We start from the raw sequence: 12,964 nt of genomic DNA, 5'->3' as shown, positions 1-12,964 counted from the left end.
TAAAACACTTTCTTAGAGACTAAGAGCCCTTTGTGGGTCCACTAGGTGTATGCCCTTTCAAATGTCTCTCTTTAACTGGGATGTCTTTAAGATAGCTTTGTAGAAATGAGCCGTCCTGTACACATAAAGTTGTAAGAACTTGAAATTGCCAATCTGGCTGGGCATGGTGGCACATGCCTGTAATCCCAGCACTTTGGGAGGCCGAGGCGGGCAGATTACTTGAGGTCAGGAAATCGAGACCCTCTTGGCTAATATGGTGAAACCTCGTCTCTACTAAAAATACAAAAAATTAGCTGGGCGTGGTGGCACATGCCTGTAATCCCAACGACTTGGGAGGTTGAGGCAGCAGAATAGCTTGAACCCAGGAGGCGGAGGTTGCAGTGAGGTGAGATCATGCCACTGTACTTCAGCCTAGGTGACAGAGTGAGACTCCATCTAAAAAAAAAACCAAAAAACAAGATTGCCAATCTGCAGTGAATTTTAGCCACAGGGACAATATTTAACTGCTTTAGATCAAGTTTCATTATTAAAAACATTTCTGGCTGAGTGTGGTGGCTCACACCTGTAATCCCAGCACTTTGGGAGGCTGAGGTGAGTGGATCACTTGAGGACAGGAGTTCAACACCAGCCTGGCCAACATGGCGAAACCCTGTCTCTACTAAAAATACAAAAATTAGCCGGGGATGGTGGCGTGTGCCTGTAGTCCCAATTACTCCAGAGGCTGAGGCAGGAGGATTGCTTGAGCCTGGGAGGTGGAAGTTGTAGTGAACTGAGAGTGGGCCACTGCACTCCAGCCTGGGCAACAGGAATGAAACCCTGTCTCAAAAAAGAAACAAAAAACAATTTTTGTGCTTTTAGTATGTATTCTTATTAGGGAGAATAGAAGTGAATCTTTAACCTTTGAATTCACATTCACCTTGCAAGATCTCCTTCACGGAAGGGTAGTTACTGAGATGTGGTCTGAGTGGTAGCGGGCATTAGAGCGGGAGTGATTCTCGAGCCGGCTTGCCGTGGTGGTTTTCTGGGGCTCCTGGAACAGTGACCGCCCTTTGTGCTTTGTGTGAAGTGTTGTACAGCACTAACTTCACCACCAAGCTTTGGGATTCATTGCTGGGGTCCTGTTTTGTTTTCGTTCAAGATCTGGTAACTCACTCACTCTCTTCTACCACAAGTCAATTTTTTCCTTATGTGGATATTTTAAATATTCTTACCTTAATGAGGCAGGTTATAGGGGATTGTTTATTAAAAGGAATAAATACAGAAAGCATATTTTTATGTTTTGAGAAGGCTATGGTCTTGAACTGTATGTATACCCAACCTCAGATTTCCTTCTTTCTTTTGTTTTGTTTTTAGAGATGGGGTTCGTTCTGTTGCCCAGGCTGGAGTGCAGTCGTGTAATCATAGCTCACTGCAGTCTTGGCCTCATGGGCTCAAGCCGTTCTCCTGCCTCAGCCTCCTGAGTAGCTCACTCTATAGGCGTGATCCACCACACACAGTTAATTTGTATTTTTTTGTAGAGATGGGGGTCTCACTGTGTTGCCCAGACTGGTCTCCAACTCCTGGACTTAAGCAATCCTCTCACCTCAGCCCCCTAACATGCTAGGATTACAGGTGTGAACCACTGTGCCTGGCTTGGAAGACAGATTTTTATGTAATTTACTGTTCAAATAATGTGTAGTGATAAGAAGTGATATCTGAGAGGAAAATGAGGAGCTTGGATTCTTAGAATTAGTAATACAACTAACATTTGTGATTCTTGTATGGACTGGTGGTGGTGCATTCAAATGGTGTTCCAACTATTTGAAACATCCCCCAGTGCTGGTGTTTTCCAGGCATTGAGGCTATGGCAGTATCTAACGCACTAGATACTAAATCTTGACTTTATGGAGGGTAGAACACATTTTTGTGTTGTTGGGAGGAAGAATAGTCCTACTTTCAGGAATACTAAATTTGACATCCCAAATGTCATTTATTTTTCATGTCCTAAAGCTGACATGAAGTTCTTCTTATTATTTTATTACTATTTTTTTGAGACGAAGTCTCGCTCCTGTGCCCCAGGCTGGAGTGCGATGGTGCGATCTCAGCTCACTGCACCCTCCACCTCCTGGGTTCCAGCGATTCTCCTGCCTCAGCCTCCTGAATAGCTGGGATTACAGGCACCCGCCACCACGCCCAGCTAATTTTTGTATTTTTAGTAGAGATGGGGTCTCACCATGTTGGCCAGGCTGGTCTTGAACTCCTGACCTCAGGTGATCTGCCCGCCTCAGCCTCCCAAAGTGCTGGGATTACAGGTGTGAGCCACTGCACCTGGCCTTGTTCTTCTTTTTGTTAGACGGAGTCTCGCTTTGTCACCCAGGCTGGAGTGCAGTGACATGGTCTCAGCTCACTGCAAACCCTGCCTCCTGGATTCAAGCATTCCTCCTGCCTCAGCCTCCTAAATAGCTGGGATTACAGGTGCCCGTCACCACATCTGGCTAATTTTTGTATTTTTAGTAGAGATGAGATTTCGCCACATTGGCCAGGCTGGTCTCAAACTGCCAACCTCAAGTGATCTGCCTGTCTCAGCCTCCCAAAGTGTTGGGATTACAAGTGTGAGCCACCACGCCCAGCCGGAAGTGTAAACCTTTTAATGAGCAGGAAGAGAAGTGATTGTATGGCTGAGCAATCTGTTCATGGATCCCTAATCCCTGGTACGTAGTTGGGGCTTTGAAGTAGATCTCCCTCTTCTCATATTCGAGGGAGTACAAGCAAAGCAGTAGCTGTTTTTGACTCTTTGGAAGTGACTTAAGTTCTAGAGATAAACATTTTATTCTTTTTTTTTTTTCATACCTCATCCGGCAGAAGAGAGAGAAACATTATACAAATGGTTCTTGACTTGAAAAAAAAATGGTCTAACCGTGGTATCAGTCAATGGTGTCAATAGTGGATTCTGGGGGTTAATGTGTAGGTATATTTTGTCACATTATAGTTTGGAAAGCAAGATTATGTGACTTTTAAAAGCAAATGATGCCAGGCACAGTGGCTCACGCCTGTAATCCCAACGCTTTGGGAGGCCGAGGTAGGCGGATCACTTGAGGCCAGGAGTTCCAGACCAGACTAGCCAACATGTCCAAACTCCACCTCTACTAAAAATGCAAAAATTAGCTGGGCGTGGTGGCACATGCCTGTAGTCCCAGCTACTCGAGAGGCTGAGATAGGAGAATCACTTGAACCCAGGAGGTGGAGGTTGCAGTGAGCCGAGATCGTGCCACTGCACTCCAGCCTGGGTGCAGAGCCAGACTCCGTTTAAAAAAAAAAAACCAGAAATATCTGAGGCTGGGTAATTTATTAGAAAAGAGATTGAATTGGCTCACAGTTGTGCGGCCTGTAGAGGAAGCATAGCAGCATCTGTTTCTGGGGAGGCCTCAGGAAGCTTCTAATCATGGTGGAAGGCAAAGGGGGAACAGGCGTGTCACATGGCGCCTGTTCCAGGAGTGAGAAAGAGAGTGAGTGAGAGGAAGTGCCACACACTTTTAAATGACCCACCCTGCAAGAGCTCACTGTCACAAAGACAGCACCTAGCCATGAGGGATCCACCCCCATGACCCAAACACTTCCCACCAGGCCCCCCCTCCAGTACTGGTGTTTACAGTTCAGCATGAGATTTAGCAGGAGACAGATATCCAAACTGTATCACTCTCCAACTACATTATAAATTCTTTTTTTATTTTTTATTTTTGAGACAGGGTCTCATTCTGCTGTCCTAGCTGGAGTGCAGTGGCGCGATCTTGGCTCACTGTAACCTCTGCCTCCTGGGTTTAAGCAATTCTCATGCCTCAGCCTCCTAAGTAGCTGGGACTACAGGCATGTACCACCACGCCCGGCTAATTTTTGTATGTTTACTAGAGACGGGGTTTCGCCATGTTGGCCAGGTTGGTCTCGGACACGTAACCTCAAGTGATCCGCCCGCTTTGGCCTCCCAAAGTGCTGGGATTACAGGCGTGAGCCACTGCACCTGGCCCTTTATAAATTCTTTGGGCTTAGATGTCTGTCATATAGTTTTCTGTCATCTGTAGCAAGCACCAGCTGTAATTTCGGTTTGGTATTGGATATACCCCGGCTGGTTTGTAGAGTCATTTAAATACTTGAGACTATTTTTGTCATTCATTTTATTTAGTAAGCATTGTTTATAAAGTGCTGGGTAAAACATAAAGGTGACTAAAATACAGTTTCTTCCCTTGAGAGATTTCTAGTGTGGTGAAATCTGTGAGCTACACACGTGGCCAAGTGTGCAAGGGGCTTTTGCAGGGGCACAGACTTGCCATGGGTAATGGAAGGATGAACAGATTTTCATTGCAAGGACTGGAGTAAGTTTTGTGGGGCAGATGAATGCCTGAGTTTGCCCTTGAGCCAAGTTTCAGCAGCTGAAGACCACAAGACTTGGAAAGGACATTCGAAGCAAAGGGGACCCCCAGTCTTGAAAACATGGGGGAGGGGAAGCAGGAAGGCTGCTGTAGAGGTGTTGGGGAAGTCAGTCGTGTAGGTGATTTATGTCCATATCATTGAGAAGTTGAACCTCAGATTACTTCTTGATGAATAACTTAGCAGTGGTTCTCAAACTTTAGCATCTGGGCTGGGTGCAGTGGTTCACGCCTATGACCCCAGCACTCTGGGAGACCAAGGCAGTAGGATTACTTGAGCCCAGGAGTTTAAGACCAGCCTGGGCAGCACAGTGAGACCCAGTCTCTACAAAAAAGAAATAAAAAACAATTATCTGGACTTGGTCGCACATGCCTGTAGTCCCAGCTACTCAGGAGGTTGGGGTTCGTGAATCACTTGAGCCCAGAATTTGAAGGGTGTGGTGAGCTACGATTGTGTCACTGCACTCTAACCTGGGTGATAGAGCAAGACCCTGTCTCTGAAACAACAGCAACAGTAATAAGCTTGAGCATCCAAATCGCCTGAAGGCTTGGTTGGGCGCGGTGGCTCACTCCTGTAATCCCAGCACTTTCGGAGGCCGAGGCAGGCTGATCATGAGGTCAGGAGACGGAGACCATCCTGGCTAACACGGTGACACCCCGTCTCTACTAAATATACAAAAAATTAGCCGGGCATGGTTGCAGGCGCCTGTAGTCCCAGCTACTCGGGAGGCTGAGGCAGAAGAATGGCCTGAACCTGGGAGGCGGAGCTTGCAGTGAGCCGAGATCGCACCATTGCACTCCAGCCTGGGCAGCAGAGAGTGAGGCTCTATCTCAAAAAAAATAAAAAATAAAAAAATACAGATAGCTGGCCTACCCTCAGAGTTTGTTTCAGTAGGTTTGGGATTTGCATTTCTAACTTTCACGTGATGCTGATTCTGTACATTTTGAGAACCTCTGCTGTAGAACCAGTGCTTCTGATGACTGCTTTATAGAAATGCATGTTTTATGTATAGTTGACTCTTGAACAACACGAGTTTGAACTGTGCCACCACACCCAGCCCTCTGACATTCTTAAAAACGAATGAGGTCTCTCAAGAGCTTTTGTTTATGTATGTTACAGCTGTTAATATTTACCATATTAGAAATTAAAACTTGAGAATATTTAAAAATATTAATTCATTAGAAATGATAATAGGCCAGGTGCAGTGGTTCACGCCTTTAATCCCAGCACTCTGGGAGACTGAAGCAGGAGGTTCGCTTGAGCCCAGGAGTTCCAGACCAGCCTGGGCAGCATAGCAGACCGCACTGATAACAAAAAAATAAAAATTTGGCCAAGCATGGTGGTGTGTGCCTGTAGTCTCAGCGGCTCGGGAGGATGGCTTGAGTCCAGGAGGTTGAAGCTACAATGAGCTGTGATCGTGCCATTGCACTCCAGTCTGGGTGTCAGAGCAAGACCTTGTTTCTAAAAAATATATATATATATAAATGAAAAGGCATGTATTCAAGGGTTGAAATTTAACAAAATTATTTATCTCCTTTATGAAATGCTTCATCACACTCTTAAGTGACAGTACTCCCCCCCGCCTCCACAAGCACTCGTGATGTAAAATACAGGAAAGAATAGTACAGTTTGGTTCCATTGCCTGGAAACAGCATGTACAGTTCTTATCCACCATTGCTTTTGTACCATCAGTGCAAGTGTCAACATCGTGAAAAAGGCAAATGATGTCTTAGTATTATTATGAAAATAGTTTTGATTCTCTAAAAGGGTCTCAAAGGTTCCCTAGGAGTGCACCGACTACACTTTGAGAACCACTGTATTATAGTAATGAAAGTCAGAGGCTGGGCACGGTGGTGCACGCCTGTAATCCCAGTGCTTTGGGAGGCTGAGGCGGGAGGATCCCTTGAGCCCAGGAGTTCAAGACCATTCTGGGCAATGTGGAGAAACCCCATCTCTACAAACATATTTAAAAATTAGCTGGGTGTGGTGGCATGCACCTGTAGTACTGGATACATGGGAGGCGAAGGTGGGAGAATCACTTGAGTTGGGAGTTAGAGGCTGCAGTGAACTGTGATTGTGCTCCTGCACTCCAGCTTGAGCAACAGGGCGAACCCTGTCTTAAAAAAATCAAGTCACGATTGGCAGGATGATCTTACCGTCAGCTTCATAAGCTCAGAATCTCTCTCTCTCTCTTTTTTTTTTTTTTTTTTTTTTTTTGAGAGATATTGCCCAGGGCTGGTCTCAAACTCTTTGGCTTAAACGATCCTCCTTCCTCAGCCTCTCAAAGTCTTGGGATTACAGATGTGAACCACTGTGCCAGCCAGAATCTCATTTTAAAAAAAAATCCTTTACTCAGAGATTAGATTCTTGAATCACACAAATTGAGAGATTGTAGTTTATTTTAAAAAAACTGTGTATTTATAATCAGAGAAATGCCAAAAGGACACTCTTTGGTCACTGTTGAAAATCTAAACTGTAATCTGAGCATAGAATTTTGGAACACTGACCTGACTATCCAAATGCCTATTTTTATCCAGCTTTGCGATCCTGACAAACCTTTTCCATAACAATGGTGTACCTGCTCCACGGAGTTACTGTCTCTTTTCAAGAGAACCTTTTCCCATTGTTAGTCAATAGACATTTTCTTCATAGCTTCCTTTTTCTAGACTTTTTGGACTATACTTCTTTTTAGTTTGGCAACACATAGTTACATTTCTTCATTTTGATGTATTTTCTTTTTTTCTTTGCTTTTTTTGAGATGGAGTCTTGCACTTGCCCAGGCTGGAGTGCAATGGCGTGATCTCGGCTCATTGCAACCTCTGTCTCCTGGGTTCAAGTGGTCCTCCCGCCTCAGCCTCCCGAGTAACTGGGACTGCAGGTGTGCAACACCACATGCGGCTAATTTTTGTATTTTTAGTAGAGATGGGGTTTTGCCATGTTGGCCAGGCTGGTCTCGAACTCCTGACCTCAGGTGATCCGCCCGCCTTGGCCTCCAAAAGTGCTGGGATTACAGGTGTGAACCAGGGCTCCCGGCTGAGCCCAATTCTTGATTTCTTTCCATCCCAAACTCTTTAAAACTCTTGACCTCTGTAATTCAAGCTGTGATCATGAAACTTGTCTATCACCAGCCTCTTCTCTGCATTCTCTTTCCCTCCTTGTTACCCTAAAACTTGGATGGCCTCTGAAGATACTGCTTTTCACCCCTCTGAAGGGGGCTCCTCAGGGAAAGGTACATGGGGTAGCTGACTGTGTTGTTTCCTGCTGATAACGTTACTATTTCTCCATCCGTCAAACATTCAAGATCCTTTCAAGCGCTGCCACCTGTTACCCCTCCTGCAGCTGACATCCACTGACTTCAGTCTCTTCCTTTCATTCCTTTTCACTTTCCCTTCCTTCTTACTGTCAACACCTCCTCCTCCAAATATAGACATGGGCAGTCCTACCAGCAGTCCCTTCAACACTCAGGCCTCTGAGTTCCATCCTGTGGTCAAAGGGATGAAACTTCTCACTCTACCTACCACCTCCTATCCTTTGACCCCTTGCTATTCATAGAGGTGGAGGGTCCTCAAAATGGCAGCATTAATACCCCCTGGGAGTGTAAGAAAGCTGAAGCTGCAGTTTCACAAGATCCTGGGGAGATTTGCATGCACATCTGAGCATGCAGTGTCCTCGCTGCAGCAGCCCTTCATCCGTTGTCGTCACTCCTTTTCACTGTCAGCACTACTTTGCCTTCACGTCCCTTTTTACCCATCTCAGATGTCCTGTCCTATTTTAGTGACACCTTTCAAACACCCTTTAAAAATTACCATCGGCCGTGTGCAGTGGCTCATGCCTGTAACCCCAGCACTTTGTGGGGCCAAGGCGAGCGGATCACAAGGTCAAGAGATTGAGACCATCCTGGCCAATATGGTGAAACCCCGTCTCTACTAAAAATACAAAATTTAGCTGGGCGTGGTGGTGGGCGCCTGTAATCCCAGCTATTCAGGAGTCTGAGGCAGGAGAATCACTTGAACCCGGGAGGCGGAGGTCGCAGAGAGCTGAGATTTTACCACTGCACTCCAGGCTGGCAACAGAGCAAGACTCCGTCTCAAAAAAAAAAAAAAAAATTACCATCAACTCACTTGTTTCCCTTCCAGTTTTAACTTAACTGGCAAATTTTGATTATGGTTCAATTTAGGTATCTTCTTTGTGCCTGTGCCTGAACAGAAATGTGTTAGAAGAGAAAAAAAAAAAAAGAGAAACTAGAGAGAATGGTTTCATTTTATTTTTTGAGACGGAGTCTTGCTCTGTCACCCAGGCCGGAGTGCAGTGGCACGATCTCGGCCCACTGTAACCTCCGCCTCCCGGGTTCAAGCGATTCTCCCACCTCAGCCGCCTGAGTAGCTGGGATTACAAGCGCCCGCCACCATGGCTGGCTAATTTTTTATTTTTAGTAGAGGTGGGGTTTCACCATGTTGGCCACACTGGTTTCGAACTCCTGACCTCAGGTGATCCGCCCTGGTTTCACTTTAAACTCATGACCACAAACCTCACATGATACCTACTGCTGCTTGGTAGTCCTACTATGATTCCCTAGTAAGCTCCCTTCTCTCTGCTCCGAGACACGTGTTGTGTGCTCAGCACTCTCTCAGCCACCCAGAGCTTTCTCCTTTCCTGCCTACCCGGCTGCCAAGAAGAGGGAATAGTGTCTTTTGCACAGTAGTTCTTCAGGAAATATTTGTTGAATGAATGGATGACCATCTTGTGGGTAGATTTTCTTTTTCTTTTCTTTCTTTTTTTTTTTTTTTTTTCGAGACAAGGTCTTACTCTGTTGCCTAGGTTGGAGTATAGTGGCGCAATCTTGGCTCACTGCAACCTCTGCCTCCCGGGTTCAAGCAATTTTCGTGCCTCAGTTGGGATTATAGACATGCGCCATCATGCATGGCTAATTTTTGTATTTTTAGTAGAGATGGAGTTTCACCCTTTTGGCCAGGCCAGTCTTGAACTCCTGACCTCAAATGATCTGTCCGTCTCAGCATCCCAAGGTGCTGGGATTACAGGCATGAGCCACCACACCCGGCCTGTGGGTAGGTTTTCTTCAGAGCTAGTGTGTTAGGCAGAGCACCAGGTCCCAGAGGGTGCCACCACTTTTTTTTTTTTTTTTTTTTTTTAAGACGGAATTTTGCTACTGTTGCCCAGGCTGGAGTGCAATGGTGACTCACTGCAAACTCCGCCTCCAGGGTTCAAGCGATTCTCCTGCCTTAGCCTCCCTAGTAGCTGGGATTACAGACGCCTGCCACCACGCCCAGCTAATTTTTTGTATTTTTAGTAGAGTCGGGGTTTCACCACGTTGGCCAGGCTAGTCTCGAACTCCTGACCTCAGGTGATCCGCCCACCTCGGCCTCCCAAAGTGCTGGGATTATAGGTAAGAGCCACTGCGCCCGGCCCTCGAGTGCCACCACTTCTTTGAGTGACCTTGGGAAGGTCACTTAACCTTGTAGATCGTCATTCTCTTTATTCCTGATTGGACTAATGGTAATTGCACACCTACCTTCACAGCTAAAACTTGAGACACAGGAAGTTTTGTATTTGTGCTATGTGAGCTCTTGATGGCATACATATGTAGGTCATTCTCGTAGTAGCAGAACTGATGTTTTTCATCTTGATGTGTGATATCTCCTAAGTTTTAATATTACATTTAGTGAAAAGAGATGAACTTTGGAATCACGATACCTGTGTTCGCATCTCTCCCACTGAGCTGAATAACCTTAGGAGACAGGTGATGAACAAATGAGGAAACACATCTGTTAATTTCTTAATTTCTGCAGCGTTTCTTCATTTGTAAAGAAGAGGTAATAATAGTGGCTAATTCATAGTATTGTAATGCTCAAATGGGATAGTAATTCACATAAAAATTATTTCTGAATTATAATGTTCTATGTGTTATGGTCCTTCAGTGTTGGGAGGGTGGAGAAGAAGGGTAGTTTGTCTTATTTTAGGTCCAAATCTCCTGATTCATTGGGCACAAGTGTCAAAAATTCAAATATGCTCAGCTTATTAGTGAGGCAACAATGTCTTTTTTTTTTCTTTTGCACATTTTTTTGGAATTGATTAGTTTCAATGTGACATTCACTGACCTTGAAACATTATACAGAGATGTTGCCTCTTGGTCATTGCATATTGTGGGTACCATGACAAAGACTTTGATCTTTTGTTTTTCAGTGATCTTTTGTTTTTTTGAAGCAAGCCTGACATGCCAGTCATTAATAATGCGTGAAAAAGAAATTATACATTGGAAGATTTAAAAAATCAACACTGGCGTTGTTGCTGCTAATTCTTTTATTGAGACAGACTAGATTTTTCTCCTTCATTAAACCTTGGTCACAGTTCTCCGCGTTAGGATTCAAGGAACACAGATGGACTGACAACCAGAGGCATGAGGATTGGACAACAGAGCCCTAGACAGAGCTTATGATTAGTGTTTGGTTTGTGATAACCACATGCTTCTGTGTTTTAGGCGGAGACTTGAAGATGGTCAGATTTTTGTGAGTTTATGATACCGAGCTGCAAGATTTGAAAGTTCCCTTGTTAGGTCTTGTGGCCGTTTTCAAAATTCCTCTTCAGGGAGTGCTTGACCTGAGCCCAACAGCTCCCTGTTTTGCGCAAGTGAAATAATTTAAGGAGCATTTTGTTCTTTGATTTTGTCACCGTAAAAGGTTTTCCAGAACCACAGTGCCTGCTCCATCTGTTCTCTGTCAGTTCTACCTGGCCCTTGTCACTCGATGAGGTTGGCCCAGGGTGAAGAGTAGGGAAGGCCCTAGGGAATTTCTACACTTAGCCTGTTTGCATTCTTCTCAAATTTTATGGACATAGACATGGCCTTTGTTGGCTGAGTCTAGAGGAGACTTGGCCAATCCCTTCTGTCTGAGGCAGCAGCAGGAACAAATAACTCTGCTTGAAACTTGCAAGCTGTGTGGTGAGAGTCTGACAGTAAAGCAGGTAGTTTCAAACCTGACTGTGATTCAGAACTACGGCCTTAGTGTAGGGACTCCCACCCGGATCTCTTTCTCTCATCACTGATGGCAGTGGTGATGGTGGTAACAGCAGTGAGGAGCTTGGGAATTTTATATTCATAATCAGGATAGTGACTTCTGTCTTCAGGTAAATGCCAGTTCTTACTCTGTCCTTCAGAATCTTCTCCCACACCACACTTATTTATTTATTTATTTATTTATTGACACATAGTCTCACTCCGTTGCCCAGGCAAATGCCGGTTCTTATTCTGTCCATCAGAATCTTCTCCCAAACCACACTATTTATTTATTTATTTATTTATTGAGACATAGTCTCACTCTGTCGCCTAGGGTGGAGTGCAGTGCACGATCTCGGCTCACTGCAGCCTCTGCCTCCTGGGTTCAGCCAATTCTCCTGCCACCTGAGTACCTGGGATTACAGGCGTGTACCACCATGCCTGACCTCTGCCTCTGTTTTCATGTGGCCTTCTTCCTATGTGTTCTCATCTTCTTTTTTTTTCTTTTTCAAGGTGGTGTCTCGCTCAGTTGCCTAGGCTGGAGTGTAGTGGCGCAGTCTTGGCTCACTACAACCTTCATCTTCTGGGATCAAGGGATTCTCGTGCCTCAGCCTTCCAAGTAACTGGGACTACAGGAGGCACGCGCCACAACGCCTGGCTAATTTTTTTTTTTTTTTGAGATGGAGTTTTGCTCTCGTTGCCCAGGCGGGAGTGCAGTGGCACAATCTGGGCTCACTGCAACCTCTGTCTCCCGGGTTTAAGCAGTTCTCCTGCTGCAGCCTCCTGAGTAGCTGGGATTATAGGCATGTGCCACCACGCCCGGCTAATTTTATATTTTTAGTAGAGACGGGGTTTCTCCATGTTGGTCAGGCTGGTTTCGAACTCCCAACCTCAGGTGATCCACCTGCCTCGGCCTCTCAAAGTGCTGGGATTACAGGCATGAGCCACCACGCCCGGCTGTAATTTTTGTATTTTTAGGAGAGATAAGGTTTCACCAGGTTCACCAGGCTGGCCTTGGACTCCTGACCTCAAGTGATCTGTCCACCTTGGCTTCCCAAAGTGTTGGGATTACAGGCGTGAGCCACCACGCCTGGTCACTTCTTCTTATAGGGATGCTTTTCATTGGGTTTTGGGCCTACCAAGGTAATCCAGGATGATCTTATCTCAAGATTCTTAATTATATCTGCAAAGATGCTTTTTCCAAATAAGATCACATTCACAGGTGCTAGGGGGACATGTCTTTCAGGGAGGGCACTGTTCCATCTGCTGGAGCGGGCTGCAGGTACCTTTGTCATCCCTGGCCAGATTCTTTGCCAGTGGCTGGCATTGGCTGTGAGGGAGACAAGATGAGAAAGTGAGGTCTGTGCTTCATCATCCAAGCTCTGCTCACAGAGAAAAATGCAGAACATTGTCATTTGACAGAGTCATTAAATGGCAGCATTTTTTCTCTTTGAATTGTTCTGTTTTTAGGTATTATGTCTGAAAATATTTCCCTATATTCCAAAACCCCAAGGTAGTCTTCAACTCACTTTCTATGGAGGTGAAGAGAATATG

The 12,964-nt window shown here is 45.4% G+C and overlaps 1 protein-coding gene across 17 annotated transcripts in view; it reads left to right on the top strand.

Moving 5' to 3' along the window:
* CLIP1 (CAP-Gly domain containing linker protein 1) overlaps positions 1–12,964 on the top strand; it is a 149,217-nt gene that overhangs the window by 29,801 nt on the left and 106,452 nt on the right. For 2 of the 17 annotated variants that reach the window (XM_063647139.1, XM_063647137.1), the window contains exon 1: positions 2,497–2,690. The exons of the other annotated variants lie outside the window; for them this stretch is intronic. The gene's annotated coding sequence lies outside the window, so the exon portion shown is untranslated. Of the gene's footprint in view, positions 1–2,496; positions 2,691–12,964 lie in introns of those variants that run through there. 17 annotated transcript variants of the gene reach the window in all.

This window comes from Pongo pygmaeus, chromosome 10, assembly GCF_028885625.2.
Source record: "Pongo pygmaeus isolate AG05252 chromosome 10, NHGRI_mPonPyg2-v2.0_pri, whole genome shotgun sequence".
NCBI classification, from domain to species: Eukaryota; Metazoa; Chordata; class Mammalia; order Primates; family Hominidae; genus Pongo; species Pongo pygmaeus.
Note: the sequence above shows the minus strand (reverse complement) of the source record. Positions and strands in the feature narration are given on the sequence as shown.